The following is a 17,322-nucleotide window of genomic DNA, read 5'->3' on the forward strand; positions in this document are numbered from 1 at the left end:
TATCCTGTTTATCTATTTTGCAGCTTCTAAGAGCTAAAACTAAAATGTAGTGAACATAATTTATAAAGTATAACACTAAATGCAGTTGTCGTAATTTGGAACGTGTATTGGAAACATCGTATGCAGATTAGGTTTGTTTGCCTAGTTAGTTTTGGAGCCATCACTGTGATTATGGTTACGGAAATTAATAGGAACATAATTTTAAATTGCCAATTTAAACCGTAACCGCTTCACAATCCGTTTTAGTCGACACCTGAAACTACCAGAAATATTCAAATTTATATAGTAATTAATAATTCAAAGAATATTGTGTAAAACCAAAACAGAAGTTACGACTGGGTTAAGCCTATTAAATTTCTAGTCGAGTTAATTCCCCTATCTTGTCTGTTTAAACGTTTTTTGACACTCAACATCATTTCTGACGCTAGCGTTCACTGTCATCGTAACCGAGGGCGGTTATTTTTTGCGGTTGCTATGCGGTGTTTTACGCATTAAGAGTACTTGCGATGCGTCTAGAAAAAAATCCATTGTTATGACGAGTTTATTCGTGTTTGAATTTTTAAAATCGGCCGATCTATCAGTAAGTTATACTTTTACTTCGAGATTTGTAGGAGAAGATACATTTGGCGAAAGGATTAAAAAAATCATTTCCATGCATGTTGTCCTGGCAACGGTAAGCCAAGAATTTTTTCAGATTTTACCACCTAACTTGAGGGGAGGTGTTATTATAAGGGCAATCCTAGCGGAGCGGATCACCAACAAACACAACCCTATTATAAATGCATGGGGTGTACGATTACATCTGATTTCTGAATGGGATACGGTGCTGTACATCTGAGCTAGGAACTGTACGGGTGAGCACGTCTGTTTAAAGCGAGCGTTCTACTACGCCACTGTTGGTACCACTTTATTGTACTTAAATATTACTATATTATAACAGGTTGTTTTAATAATGGTTGACCATTTGAACCCGAAAGAGGAGTCTTTTCACGGACACGTGCTCTTTGTGTTTTCATTGGTATTCAATATAGCGGTATATGTTTTAAGAACTCGTGGACGAGTAATCATCAGTTCACGAGCGGGAACGTGTAGTAACATGTTGCTCACTAGGTAATTTCAGTGCCACGAAATACTACCAAAAGTAGTGACATACTGGTATAGTTAAGTTAAACCCGTCGACCAACGTACAGTAGCGACAATTGTTTCCGCGGGAAAAGCGACAAAACCTACCAAATAATTATATTAGCACAGAACTTGAACGAGTTGACTGGAGACAGTTCTATAGTCGTTCAATTGTCAAGGTTGCAGGCGATTATATAATGTAAGACGCATGTTTTTTTCCTCGGTTAACTGCATGAGAGTCACAAACAAATGGAAAATACTACACAATCCAGTGAGGCCAAAAGCTTGTAAATAACGCCATGCAACTCATTCCAAACACGTACAGATATTATGATAATGCTAATATACTTATTAAAATTCACTGTTCCCGTCATATGGTTTCAGTTGCCGACTGAATACAGATTTGAGCCGCGAAGCTGTAGTCAGCGAAACAACTTTCCTACACGTAAAATGTGTAAAGCTATTTAGTTCTCTCAGTCGTGTACATAACGACATGAAAAAAGAAGTTCGTTTCGCTAAATACAGCTAACAAAACTGCTTGCATACAAGGTTAGGCACATTGGCTGTTAACTGTCCGAATGAGTGCGAATATATGTATTTAACATATATGTATTTAGCGCCTATTCTCTGATTAAAAACTAATCACGTGTTTATTTAAGCTATCTAGGATTTATTAATTAAGTTAATATCACACAACTAAACTATGCAAAGAAATTATACTTTGATACATTTGGAAATAAGTGTTGTAACATGTGACAAATGTTTCACCCCTGGGGAAATACCCACACAAAATAACGGCAAAAAAAGTATATAAATATAAACATAGACAAATAGATGTGTAAATTACCTAAGTCCGTGGGCCCATTCTCAAATATGCCACACCTGCAACTTATCGCCTAAGGATATGGGAAATTTAGGAAACGATTGACTGAATCATAGTAGGAACTAAATTGTTGTCGACTGACAGTGCTCGGACTGTTTTTAAAAATGCTTCGATCAATACTAGTCCAAATTAACGTTATTTCGATTTTTACCGAGGCCAAATATATACATTTATCTATCGAAATATCAATTAAAACAGCTTGGTATATTAGGATTATCACACCAGTGTCAAATCAGACGTTTATGCTTACTTCAATCCGAACGTAACAGGACAATTCTATTACACCTTGCCAAATTTCAATCCAATCACATCACATCAGTCCAAACAAAGGTGATTCCTACACAAATGGTAGAGAGCGCTAAAGTCAAACGTTTGTTTTATTTTACTATTGAAACTAAATGCACACCATAATGTATGTAGTAGTCACATAAAAAAGGTGTACTGTACAGCCCAAAACATACGAATGGCTTATTACCTTGAAAATAACCTGCTGCAAATGGTTCTAGAATAGTCCGACTAGGGTCAAGACGTTGCGAAAATAAAAAAAAAGAATTATGCTATGCAAAAGGCAAACAATTCCAGGAAAAACACTTATTTTAACTTGAACTCACGTAGTACATAAGATCAATGAAATACAATTTTAAATTTTTGTTTGAATCTATGTTTTTTTTACAACGAAACATCCGAATAATTCGATATTTTCAATTTTGTTGGTTGCAAATGCAACGAACTGCTATCGGAACTATGATTAGCATATGATAAACGTAATAACATTTTGCGCTAGCGCACGTTTGATTTGAAATATGCCCATGCAATCCAACTCAGTAGCAATCTCGTTTGTCCGACATTTTTTAGTATTTTTGTGTTCCGAGCTACTTGTGGGTAAGTGGTAACACAGAATATTGATGATCTTGTGGAAATCATTCTTGAGTGTCATCGGTGAACATATCGTCGAGCTTTGCGATGGGGAAAATAATGTCCGTATGAATTGTCATCATCAACCACTTCTTCTATGAAGTCATGCATTTTCTGATCTTCGGATAATTTATTATCAGATTGCAGTGGATCGGGTGTTCTTTTTTCTGCAATACGATAGTTGGTCGGAAGCGGTGGGTGTTCTGGTTTCCAGGGGAGGCGTGCAGTATAGCGTCCGTTTTCTTTCAAGAGATGAGTGTCGCGGTAACGCTCAAAATCGGTTTCCTTGGAAATGGGTTGGGACGCGTCTTTAACACCAATGCTTTTTAAGTCCCAGAAACGTTTTAGAATGTTTTCTTCTTCAATGGAGTTCGTAGCTATGTGTAGAATTGTGGCATCAAAAGTGTGATCGTTTGTTTGTCGGGAATCAGTCTGTCCAGAAAGTAAATACCCGAGTTTTGATGAGACAGCAGTTGGGCCTGGTCTGAGTACTACGTGGTCTTCAACGATATCCCAGTAGTCCGCTCCAATTAAGTTGGAAATTTTAAACGAGTCAACTTCTGAGAGAGAGACCTAGCTCGAGCCATTCCATTAGAGCGCGTCCGTTCCTTTAGAGAGCGTTCCATTAGAGAGCGGTCACGTGACGTGTGATCACCTGACAAGTGCTGGATACACGCTCTAACGGAAAATACCGTGAGGTTTAGCGAATTTACGAACCGCTACGAAAGAGTTTGCTCGTTCGAAGACCGTTTTTGTAAAAGCGACAGCCTTGGTCGATACACTGTTCATTTACACAATCTTTCCTGGCACCATACGCACTCACACTGTTAGCGGCGGAGTGAAACGCGCCCATGTCATGCCATTAACCGATTACTGACGTCTATGTATTTCATGTCTTTGGCATGAAAGCTATAAAATATATAAAATACAATGCCTTGCTATCGTTTGAACATTTCAAATATTTAATTAGTCTAGCGTGTTTTTTTTCATTCCATTGGAGACGAGTCGCTCTTCATTTCATTACAGGACGGTATGACCCAAACCACCCTCTAACGTCGCTCTATTTACTTGAATTGATATGGGAGCTATTAAATATATTTAATACAATATATTCAAACAGTTTTGAACATTTCAGTTATTTAATTGACCAAGCGATCGTGTCATTCCATTACAGACGAGTCGCTCTTCATTCCATTACAGGACGGTATGACCAAAACCACCATCTAACGTAGCTGTATTTACTTGAATTGATATGGGAGCTATTAAATATATTTAATACAATATATTCAAACAGTTTTCAACATTTCAGTTATTTAATTGCCCAAGCGATCGTGTCATTCCATTACAGACGAGTCGCTCTTCATTCCATTACAGGACGGTATGACCAAAACCACCCTCTAACGTCGCTCTATTTACTTGAATTGATATGGGAGCTATTAAATATATTTAATACAATATATTCAAACAGTTTTGAACATTTCAATTATTTAAGTGGCCAAGCGATCGTGTCATTCCATTACAGACGAGTCGCTCTTCATTCCATTACAGGACGGTATGACCCAAACCACCCTCTAACGTCGCTCTATTTACTTGAATTGATATGGGAGCTATTAAATATATTTAATACAATATATTCAAACAGTTTTGAACATTTTAATTATTTAATTGGCCAAGCGATCGTGTCATTCCATTACAGACGAGTCGCTCTTCGTTCCATTACAGGACGGTATGACCCAAACCACCCTCTAACATAGCTGTATTTACTTGAATTGATATGGGAGCTATTAAATATATTTAATACAATATATTCAAACAGTTTTGAACATTTTAATTATTTAAGTGGCCAAGCGATCGTGTCATTCCATTACAGACGAGTCGCTCTTCATTCCATTACAGGACGGTATGACCCAAACCACCTTCTAACGTCGCTCTATTTACTTGAATTTACATGGGAGCTATTAAATATATTTAATACAATATATTCAAACAGTTTTGAACATTTTAATTATTTAATTGGCCAAGCGATCGTGTCATTCCATTACAGACGAGTCGCTCTTCGTTCCATTACAGGACGGTATGACCCAAACCACCCTCTAACGTCGCTCTATTTACTTGAATTGATATGGGAGCTATTAAATATATTTAATACAATATATTCAAACAGTTTTGAACATTTCAGTTATTTAATTGGCCAAGCGATCGTGTCATTCCATTACAGACGAGTCGCTCTTCATTCCATTACAGGACGGTATGACCAAAACCACCATCTAACGTAGCTGTATTTACTTGAATTGATATGGGAGCTATTAAATATATTTAATACAATATATTCAAACAGTTTTCAACATTTCAGTTATTTAATTGCCCAAGCGATCGTGTCATTCCATTACAGACGAGTCGCTCTTCATTCCATTACAGGACGGTATGACCAAAACCACCCTCTAACGTCGCTCTATTTACTTGAATTGACATGGGAGCTATTAAATATATTTAATACAATATATTCAAACAGTTTTGAACATTTTAATTATTTAATTGGCCAAGCGATCGTGTCATTCCATTACAGACGAGTCGCTCTTCGTTCCATTACAGGACGGTATGACCAAAACCACACTCTAATGTAGCTGTATTTACTTGAATTGATATGGGAGCTATTAAATATATTTAATACAATATATTCAAACAGTTTTGAACATTTCAATTATTTAAGTGGCCAAGCGATCGTGTCATTCCATTACAGACGAGTCGCTCTTCATTCCATTACAGGACGGTATGACCCAAACCACCTTCTAACGTCGCTCTATTTACTTGAATTTACATGGGAGCTATTAAATATATTTAATACAATATATTCAAACAGTTTTGAACATTTTAATTATTTAAGTGGCCAAGCGATCGTGTCATTCCATTACAGACGAGTCGCTCTTCATTCCATTACAGGACGGTATGACCCAAACCACCTTCTAACGTCGCTCTATTTACTTGAATTTACATGGGAGCTATTAAATATATTTAATACAATATATTCAAACAGTTTTGAACATTTTAATTATTTAAGTGGCCAAGCTATCGTGTCATTCCATTACAGACGAGTCGCTCTTCATTCCATTACAGGACGGTATGACCCAAACCACCCTCTAACATAGCTGTATTTACTTGAATTGATAGGGGAGCTATTAAATATATTTAATACAATATATTCAAACAGTTTTGAACATTTCAATTATTTAAGTGGCCAAGCGATCGTGTCATTCCATTACAGACGAGTCGCTCTTCATTCCATTACAGGACGGTATGACCCAAACCACCTTCTAACGTCGCTCTATTTACTTTAATTTACATGGGAGCTATTAAATATATTTAATACAATATATTCAAACAGTTTTGAACATTTTAATTATTTAATTGGCCAAGCGATCGTGTCATTCCATTACAGACGAGTCGCTCTTCGTTCCATTACAGGACGGTATGACCAAAACCACCCTCTAACGTCGCTCTATTTACTTGAATTGATATGGGAGCTATTAAATATATTTAATACAATATATTCAAACAGTTTTGAACATTTCAGTTATTTAATTGCCCAAGCGATCGTGTCATTCCATTACAGACGAGTCGCTCTTCGTTCCATTACAGGACGGTATGACCAAAACCACCCATAACGTCATCCTATTGATTTGAAATGTGAGCTATAATATATATTTAATATAATGTATTCAAACAGTTTCCAACATTTCAATAATTTGATTAGCCATATTCACGTATTATGTGCTCATCCCGTTACCTATAGTTATTCCACAAACCATCGATTTAAATTGATAAGTATAAACAGAATATGGTAAACACATTGTTAATGCTTGAAGTAAACATGCCTATTTATCAGATAAAAAACATGTTATTTAATGAAGTCATGAAACACACAACGTCATAGTAATATTTCCTTTAATTCAAAGTTAGTTAAAGCCGGGTCGTCACCAGCGCACGCCGGAATTGAGTCCAAAGCGAGGATCATAACACACTCTAAACACGCTAGATAACTGATTTCCGGAGGGTGTAAAAAGTGAATGCCTACTTAGGGTAGTTTGCTACCACTAAAAATACTCAGAAATCCAGCTAGAGGGATTGGGTTACTGTAATGGTAAAGATTCTGAAATAAAAATATAGGGTCACCGAACTTTTCTAAGAAAGGGCATCAAATATTGATGAAAAATGCATGTTAGAATAGTTTTTTTTTTGTTTTTTGTTAGAATAGTTTACAATGTTGGAATGTTATAAGATGGCGGCTCTTTAGACACATTTAGTAGATAACTATGTAGCATGTTATTATATAGTGGTTAGGTAGCGAGAAATTTACTTCAAATGTGACTTAACGCAGCACTCTTAAATTACTCTTAGTTGGCTTTATTTACTTAGAAGGCCAGTTATATAGTAGATATGATTTGTGCATGATATGTACTTTGAAGTCAAGCCAAACAATATAATGCTCCCTAAAGAAAGACCTCTTCAACTGTAGCAAGCAAGTTACAGTTTTTTATATCACTTTTCATTCTCTATATATTCAACTTTTCATCACTATTATGTAGTCCGTCGTATTGATTCTCCAGCAAAAAACTGTGGGTAAAGTGTGACATCATATCCACTGTTTTAAAAAATTGAGAAAATGTATTAATTTATAACGTGAAAAATACTGAAGCGAATTTGTTCAAATTGTCAGTGTGCATATTACTCACGTGTATAATTGTAGTAATGGAAATTAGAATGTTACAAATAAACATAAAGTGAAGATATTGCTAAAAACGTGAAAACAATAACAATCATTATTTTAATCATTAAAAGTAGAATGACATTGTTTTGTTCCTTTTTGTTGCCAACAGGTTATATATCACCCGTATAATCTATTCACATTGATAAATTGTATACAATATAAGGACATTTGAGCATTTTGTAGAAAAACACACAAATGAATACTGGTATTTACATTTCCGTCCTGACAACTTTTTTATATGCTTGTTTGGCGCCGGTACATGCATGCTACCACGTTCTACACTTTCAGCCAATTTGAAGTTCGAAGTTATAGATGAAATCATTTGTCAATTTCTGACAACAGAGAATATGATGTCATACTTTACCCATAATACTTTGCTGAAGAATCAAGATGGTGTACTACATAAATTATTAAAAAGTTAAATATCTAGAGAATGAACAGTGATATGAAAAAACTGTAAATTGTATGTTCTTATGTTGTCAGACTTTTCTTTTAATATATAACATTCAAATTATTTGTGTATGTAGCTTGCTATTGGATTTGATGTGTGAATGCATCTTTAACTACATCTTCCTACAGGAACTTATTCAAGCAAAATATATTTCCCCATGTTTGACCGCATACATCGGTGTTGATGTGGTGGAATGAATTATATATCGTTGTTTCCTAAATTATTAAAAGTTGATGGTAATAAAGCTATAAACTCATATACACTAAACACATGTAAATATAAATCATGACAGCAACTTCAACTGTCATAAACGAAAACCACTATGTGTATAACTCCCAGATATTCTGAATAAAATATAATTACACGTTCATCTTTTCAATACGCGTAACTATGAGTCCCAAAACCCATGCGTGTTCAATCTTGTGTTAAACCGTTCTAAACTGTCAGAGATGCACATTTCGAAAAGTGATCAACAGTAATGAAGTTAGTAATTCTACCAAAGATACGATACAACAGAGTAAGGAAAATTGTTGTACCATACATATATAGTTCCAGAGTTTCAACTTTTACTCATGCTTGTTAAGTGGTTCTTGAGATACATATGGAGCAACTACTAATTGCTTATTAATATACGTAATTAAATTACTGACTTACATTAATAATTAATTAGTTCCACATGGCATTTATTGACCAAAATTTCTTTGACAACCACCTAATAAATTTCGAATTAACTGTTAACAGAACTTCCAGTTACGGAAAACATAACACATTAAACAAAATAAAAAATCTATGTCACCCGTAACTCGAAGTTACAATGCCTGTGTGGCACCAGTAGTTACTAAATTATAATAATGGTCAGCATTATATAATTAAATTGAATACTCTTCCTAATAATGCATGTAATACAAATAAATTGATGAAACCTATATATTGTTTTACTATCATACCTGTACATGTTCATGCTACTGATACATCTCTAATAATCAGAAGATACATGCACTGTAATTTACATATCAAGTATAGTTCTCTGCATCATATATCTCATATTGATGTCATCTCATTTTTACAGGCGACTTGTGTGGCATCCAAATAATAACACATGGTAGTTTTGTATTTTTATGACTCGTTCATACAGGATCGCATTGAATACTTCGAGAAAGGGTAACACTATCGAGTATAGTATTTGCAACAAAGAAATAGCTATTGCATTGCATAATCTAGTGTTGGTGTTTCATGTTCCCATACACGATCTTGCAATTCTGTTGCAGGTAATATTTCTGTTTATAAGCTTGTGTAGCCTAGTGTGTTGCTATGATAGGTTCGAGCACATGAACATTGCTATGTTATGACATTAAATAGCATTCTTAAATGTGTTTTATGACGAACTTTCTTTAATTATAAAATAACAGCCAAATATGTCAAAGAGCATACATGGACAACACTTAGGTATTGTGCTATGTTGTGTATTTCCGGTGTTAATTACAGTTTATACATTAACATGTGGCTCTCAATAGTATGAGATGGATATATACATAGCACAGATGATAAGTATCAACTGCCGATACATTATACATGTACATCTATTTAGCTTTACATTTATCACTGCTTGTAGCGTAATGATTTAATATTTCTTTACATGAGAAGTTGAGATATGCTGATGCTGGATCACTTCTTCTTCATGACTTATCTCTTCATGGGTGTACCTACATCCAATAATAAAAATGTTGTGGCTATGTGTATAATATTGGAAGAATTTTCGATGAATCTACTGCGGAATATGTATAAATTATCTATCTTTAATTCACAAAAACTGATGCCCATATATGGTCCTTTAGGTTAGGTTAAGTTAAAGTTTGCAAACATAGCATGTCAACACAAAACGCTACTACCACCACAACTGAAAAAGAGAACGTTTTCACTTGCAAGCTCTTGTGATGAAACATGTAAGTCTTACTAATACTTGATGAGCGGTGCGTGTTCCAATATAGTATTTCATTTCATATAGCTATTCATGTGAGAGTATCCTGTACCAAAAATGCATGACTGTATAAAGTAAAATGACTACCATGTATTATATGTGAATGTCACATAGAAGATTGTTACAACAAGATCAGCTAGCTGTGCACTAGCATGTATTTAGTTTTAATTGTTTGAACCAGTATATTTTGTTATTTTAATATGTTATTGATTGCTTATTATATATTTATGCTAATAGTCATGATTTCTACAAAGAACATGCCTGTGACTGTGAAATGCCAAACCACACATTTACCGTTTTGTGTTTGTGTTCCACTGAAATAGACAATTATTGATTTTTTTGGTTGAAAATGATTATTCGTATCTGAGTAAATTTGAGATAATTCTCTTGTTGTAGCCATGCCCACCGATCCTGAAACAGTCGACTGTTTTCGGCTTTCCGACTCTAGCCGAATTAAAAGTGCTCCATCAAACGCCAAAATATGAGAGGAAGCCATGCTCTTGTACTATAATTTTATAATACTGCGTCATTTAACAATACTATTAACGATATATATTTTTCGGATAACATTTTAAAGAGACCATATAGTCTGGAAGCTAAGGCCAAGAATTTGGAGTTTAACTGCACCCCACGTCAAACATTGTGGAAACAGACTTTTCTTATGCAAGATGTTCTGACTTTTTCAAAAATGTTTGTTTCCAAAACAGAAATGTCCTGAAAAGCTATGTAGCTATGGCTACATGAAAATATCATGAAATCGTTAAAAGATCTATATTTTCAATACATATGACAACACTATTTTTGCTCAATATTATTCTGAAGGTTATCATTTTATTTTCTATAATTATAACATGTTATAAATAAGACAATACAACTATGAACATGGCAATCAGATTTGAAAAAAATAAAATCTTTATTTATACAAATTATTTGCATACAGAACTAAGCACAATTATGCGAAATGAACAAGCTTTATAGCAAACTATTCACCATATCATGTGTCTTGGTTTTACATGAAAACAGTAATGATAACTCTGAAGAAAGTGTGCATCTGCACTGCAGCAAATTGTGCAAATACTTCAAATTTATGTTCTGTTACTTTACAAAACTAGTTTTGGGAAATCATACAAAACCTTCTAAGATTAATACATGTCCAATGTTTTCAAGGTGTTTTAAATCATCATTAGTCATAATCACTGTCTGCATCTGCTCTGAAATAGGTGAAGCTCTCGTGACCTTGCAAAAAACACCAATTTGCAGAAAAATTAATGTTCTGCCTTGATGATTAAATTTCGCCCTGTAACTTTAAGTTTACGTTTAAAGCTTCTGTTTCGATAGCGTTTCAAAAATGTATGCTTCAGCAGACTCTGATGATTCAGCTTTGATCAGTCGACATTCCACAAACTCTTTACAAAGTTGATCACCATTCTGTTGAGTAGTAGAAACTTCTCTGTTTTATCTTCTGCTGCTACCCCTGTTGAAATTGAAGTTAACTTCTCTGATTTAGAAAATGGATTCAACATGCTGGCAAGGACCTTGACTACACGTCTCACATCTTTCTCATCTTTTTTTTTATCCGGGAGGGTCCTGCCTCTTTGTAGAGCCACTTGCATTCATCTGACATACCAGCATATCTTCTGATGTTTTCAGTTATCTATGAGCGGTCATCTGTTATTTCAATCCATCTCCCAACTGCATCTTGATTTCTGCTTTTTCCAAGAATTCCTCCTGGTATTTTGCTCCTCTTGTTTATTGTTTCCTCAATAGATCCTCTGGAGTCTTCGCAAATGGATTTTATTTTGATAGTTGAAAACCAAACTGACCATTTAGTTAGTATTCCCCACACCTCGCATAATGGTCTACAATCACTTTCAGCTTAGACTGTAATCATATGAATGGCATTTGGATCCCTGGTAATAAACATGATTTGATTTTATTATTTACCAGGGATGCAAATGTCATAATCGTGATCACACTCTAAGCTGAAAGTGACAATAGAATGTTTCTGAACAATTTTGCGTAAGGAACAACTGTTTATGAAATGTTTAGTATCAATGAGACAAGGGTACATAATTAAGTGTTAGTAAGTTGTAAGTCATGAAACCAAGATCCCATGAAAACATTCTCTCGTATTTTGACATGTAAAAGAACTGAATGATTTGGCGATTATCAATCCTGTTGGACATTAAATATCAAAATCTATGGTTTGAATATTTCACTGAAATATATACCTTGTTTGGTTAAAGAAACAACTTCTCCCAAAGCGGAAATTGTATCAATCGCATTGTTGTTAAAGCGTCCCGGGTTCTTTCGCGTGCTCATTGAAATACGTTCCAAATATCGCAGTGTACGAGACGAGATTTCCGTGGGATCTTAGCTTCATGACTACACACAATCCTATGGATTTCGATAACCCCTAGTTATCTATTTCCGATAAGATAAATGCTTGTACATGGTTAACTTAATTGCAATGCTATTTAAGTAATATGCAAATTAGCTAATATGCAAATTAGCTTATATGATGTCATAAATAATTGGGCAAATAGTGTTGTGAAGACTGTATCTTCCTGAAAAACCAATCACGCAATATATATAATTTTCTTTAAAAAGACAGTGTTGTTGCAAATGAGCTAATTAGCATATATGATGTCATAAATAATTGGGCCAATCCACGATCTACATTTTGGTACCAACTTTACTTCTATATCTTCATATGTATTGAAAATATAGATCTTTTAAGGATTTCATAATATTTTCAGGTTGCCATAACAACATGTCAATTTTCACCACTTTTAGGGCATTTTCCGCCCTGGAAACAGGCATTTTTGAAAATGTCAGATCATTTTGCGTAAGAAAAGTCTGTTTCCACAATGTTTGACGTGGGATACAGTTAAAACCGTTTTTAGAAGGCTTTTGAGAAGTAGCTTCCAGACTAATATAGTTCGTGTTATGTAAGAGGTAGCAATGACGTGACGCGAAAACCGGTGCGTCAACAGTAAATCACGCAGAATTCACACGCAATTGTTTTTAATTATGCTGTCTAAAATTTTCTGAATTGTTTTGTGATTGGTGTTGATTTCACACTTCTGTGATCTTTTCTTGCAATTTGATCTGCGTAATAAGTGGACTGTCAATATTTTGCGTCCACGTATTCTTTAATGTGATGTCGTAATTATGACAATCGCGATAACTCAAGTCGACATAGACCTGTGCGACCTTTGAGAGTTGTACGGCAATAGTAGTCGGCACTTCAACCGACTTCATCGACCACAATGCAATTGACTGTGATTGTACAGTACACGGTTGATCGCGGCGACCAGGCGCGTCAGAAAGGATATATTTTGTATCTAACTCAACCCTGTACGATAAACTTATAACGATAATATGTGGTCTATATGGTCCACTCATCCTCGAGAAACAAATACCTGAGCAGCAATTCAGTCAAGACAAGAAAATTGAATAAGAAATGCGTCTTACATAGATTAACGGCAATGTACGCTGACCAGCAAGTTATCATTCATATGTCAAAAAGGATATTTGAGTACTAGTATGCAAATGAGGAGTTAATGAAGAGCCTCGTTTTAAAATACATTAAAATAACATTTTAAACCTACATTTGAAACCAATTTTTTCACTTTGAAATTTATATTATACTTAATAACGTAAAAAATACTGATATTGATGCACCAATAAATGATTTTGGCCAAAAAATAGCAGGCATTTCACAAGCACTTTAATGTTATTATATGCGTATATTATAGCCATTCAAATTATAAAAATCACGCAGAAATTAAACATACCAATGATACAGATTCTTCTCTTATCTGACAAATACTAGACTAATTTTTGAACTAAACACAATTCTAATGGAGAAATTAATAGTATAATACTAAGGCGGTTATCTTGGAGTTATGCAAATAAGGAATGTTAAAATGATCACATGATTCGCTCAAGAGACATTCTAGTACCTTTTAACAAGAATGTCGCTTTTTAAATCACGAACAAATATTAATTGGAGGTGTTGATATGCCATCATGTTAAGGTATCGTGATGACCATTTCGGATTTATGCAAAATTAGAAAAAAATACCCAAGGATGATGTCATGCCACCATACCGATTCATCACGTCTATCGTCCCAGGAAACAAAATGCATCAAAATATTTTGTATTGACTCCAAATACAGGTCCAGCTCAAAAAACCATTTGCCTGCCGGGCGATATATGTCATTGAATAAATTAGACGACCACCGAAGATGACGTAATTCAACGCCTAATGAGATGGATTTAACGTCGCTATAATCAGGAAATAGTTTTATGTATATGATGTTTAGACATCATTCATTCAGTTAGCAACTGAATAGCAACTGAATCAGCAATAGCCTTTGTGCGTACTTCAAACAATGAAAATCGTTTGGCGAATAAATAATTGACATTTACTACATATATTCTTCATCTCCTATGTAAAATAAAATAAATACAGTGACGTAGAGAGTAGTTTCTGCCATAGTGGGCTCTAAATAATGAGGAGAGACTTGTCTATAATGGAATGACAAGATCACTTGGCCAATTAAATAAATGAAACATTCAAAACTGTTTGAATATATTGTATTAATTATATTTAATAGCTCCCATGTCAATTCAAGTAAATAGAGCGACGTTAGAGGGTGGTTTTGGTCATACCGTCCTGTAATGGAATGAAGAGCGACTCGTCTGTAATGGAATGACACGATCGCTTGGCCAATTAAATAATTGAAATGTTCAAAACTGTTTGAATATATTTTAATAATTATAGTTAATAGCTCCCATATCAATTCAAGTAAATACAGCTACGTTAGAGGGTGGTTTTGGTCATACCGTCCTGTAATGGAATGAAGAGCGACTCGTCTGTAATGGAATGACACGATCGCTTGGCAAATTAAATAATTGAAATGTTCAAAACTGTTTGAATATATTGTATTAAATATATTTAATTGCTCCCATATCAAATCGAGTAAATAGAGCGAGGTTAAAGAGTGGTTTGGGTCAAACCGTCCTGTAATGGAATGAAGAGCGACTCGTCTGTAATGGAATGACACGATCGCTTGGCCAATTAAATAATTAAAATGTTCAAAACTGTTTGAATATATTGTATTAAATATATTTACTAGCTCCCATGTCAATTCAAGTAAATAGAGCGACGTTAGATGGTGGTTTGGGTCATATCGTCCTGTAATGGAATGAAGAGCGACTCGTCTGTAATGGAATTACACAATCGCTTGGCAAGTTAAATAATTGAAATGTTCAAAACTGTTTGAATTGTATTAAATAAATGTAATTGCTCCCATATCAAATCGAGTAAATAGAGCGAGGTTAAAGGGTGGTTTGGGTCAAACCGTCCTGTAATGGAATGAAGAGCGACTCGTCTGTAATGGAATGACACGATCGCTTGGCCAATTAAATAATTGAAATGTTCAAAACTGTTTGAATATATTGTATTAAATATATGTAATTGCTCCCATATCGAATCGAGTAAATAGAGCGAGGTTAGAGGGTGGTTTTGGTCATACCGTCCTGTAATGGAATGAAGAGCGACTCGTCTGTAATGGAATGACACAATCGCTTGGCCAATTTAAGTAACTGAAATGTTGAAAACTGTTTGAATATATTGTATTAAATATATTTAATAGCTCCCATATCAATTCAAGTAAATAGAGCGACGTTAGAGGGTGGTTTGGGTCATACCGTCCTGTAATGGAATGAAGAGCGACTCGTCTGTAATGGAATGACGCGATCGCTTGGCCAATTAAATAACTGAAGTGTTGAAAACTGTTTGAATATATTGTATTAAATATATTTAATTGCTCCCATATCAAATCGAGTAAATAGAGCGAGGTTAAAGGGTGGTTTGGGTCAAACCGTCCTGTAATGGAATGAAGAGCGACTCGTCTGTAATGGAATGATACGATCGCTTGGCCAATTAAATAATTGAAATGTTCAAAACTGTTTGAATATATTTTACTAATTGTATTTAATAGCTCCCATGTCAATTCAAGTAAATACAGCTACGTTAGAGGGTGGTTTTGGTCATACCGTCCTGTAATGGAATGAAGAGCGACTCGTCTGTAATGGAATGACACGATCGCTTGGCCACTTAAATAATTGAAATGTTCAAAACTGTTTGAATATATTTTAATAATTATATTTAATAGCTCCCATATCAATTCAAGTAAATACAGCTACGTTAGAGGGTGGTTTTGGTCATACCGTCCTGTAATGGAATGAAGAGCGACTCGTCTGTAATGGAATGACACGATCGCTTGGCCAATTAAATAATTGAAATGTTGAAAAATGTTTGAATATATTGTATTAAATATATTTAATTGCTCCCATATCAAATCGAGTAAATAGAGCTAGGTTAAAGAGTGGTTTGAGTCAAACCGTCCTGTAATGGAATGAAGAGCGACTCGTCTGTAATGGAATGACAATATCGCTTGGCCAATTAAATAATTGAAACATTCAAAACTGTTAGAATATATTGTATTAAATATATTTAATAGCTCCCATATCAATTCAAGTAAATAGAGCGACGTTAGAGGGTGGTTTGGGTCATACCGTCCTGTAATGAAATGAAGAGCGACTCGTCTCCAATGGAATGAAAAAAAAAACGCTAGACTAGTTAAATATTTGAAATGTTCAAACGATAGCAAGACATTGTATTTTATATATTTTATAGCTTTCATGCCAAAGACATGAAATACATAGACGTCAGTAATCGGTTAATGGCATGACATGGGCGCGTTTCACTCCGCCGCTAACAGTGTGAGTGCGTATGGTGCCAGGAAAGATTGTGTAAATGAACAGTGTATCGACCAAGGCTGTCGCTTTTACAAAAAACGGTCTTCGAACGAGCAAACTCTTTCGTAACGGTTCGTAAATTCTCTAAACATAACGGTATTTTCCGTTAGAGCGTGTATCCAGCACTTGTCAGGTGATCACACGTCACGTGACCGCTCTCTAATGGAACGCTCTCTAATGGAACGGACGCGCTCTAATGGAATGGCTCGAGCTAGGTCTATTCGACTTCTGATGCTGGGTGGGCAAACTTGAGATTACGAAGATAGGGTAAGGATCGATTTTTATAGGTGTAGAAATCTGTGGTGTCGTTAGAGCGGAAATGTTTATTTTTTGACCATTAATCGTGTGTAACGCGAAAGTAAACACATCAAACC

This window comes from Saccoglossus kowalevskii, chromosome 19, assembly GCF_978046115.1.
Source record: "Saccoglossus kowalevskii chromosome 19, keSacKowa6.1, whole genome shotgun sequence".
NCBI lineage: Eukaryota > Metazoa > Hemichordata > Enteropneusta > Harrimaniidae > Saccoglossus > Saccoglossus kowalevskii.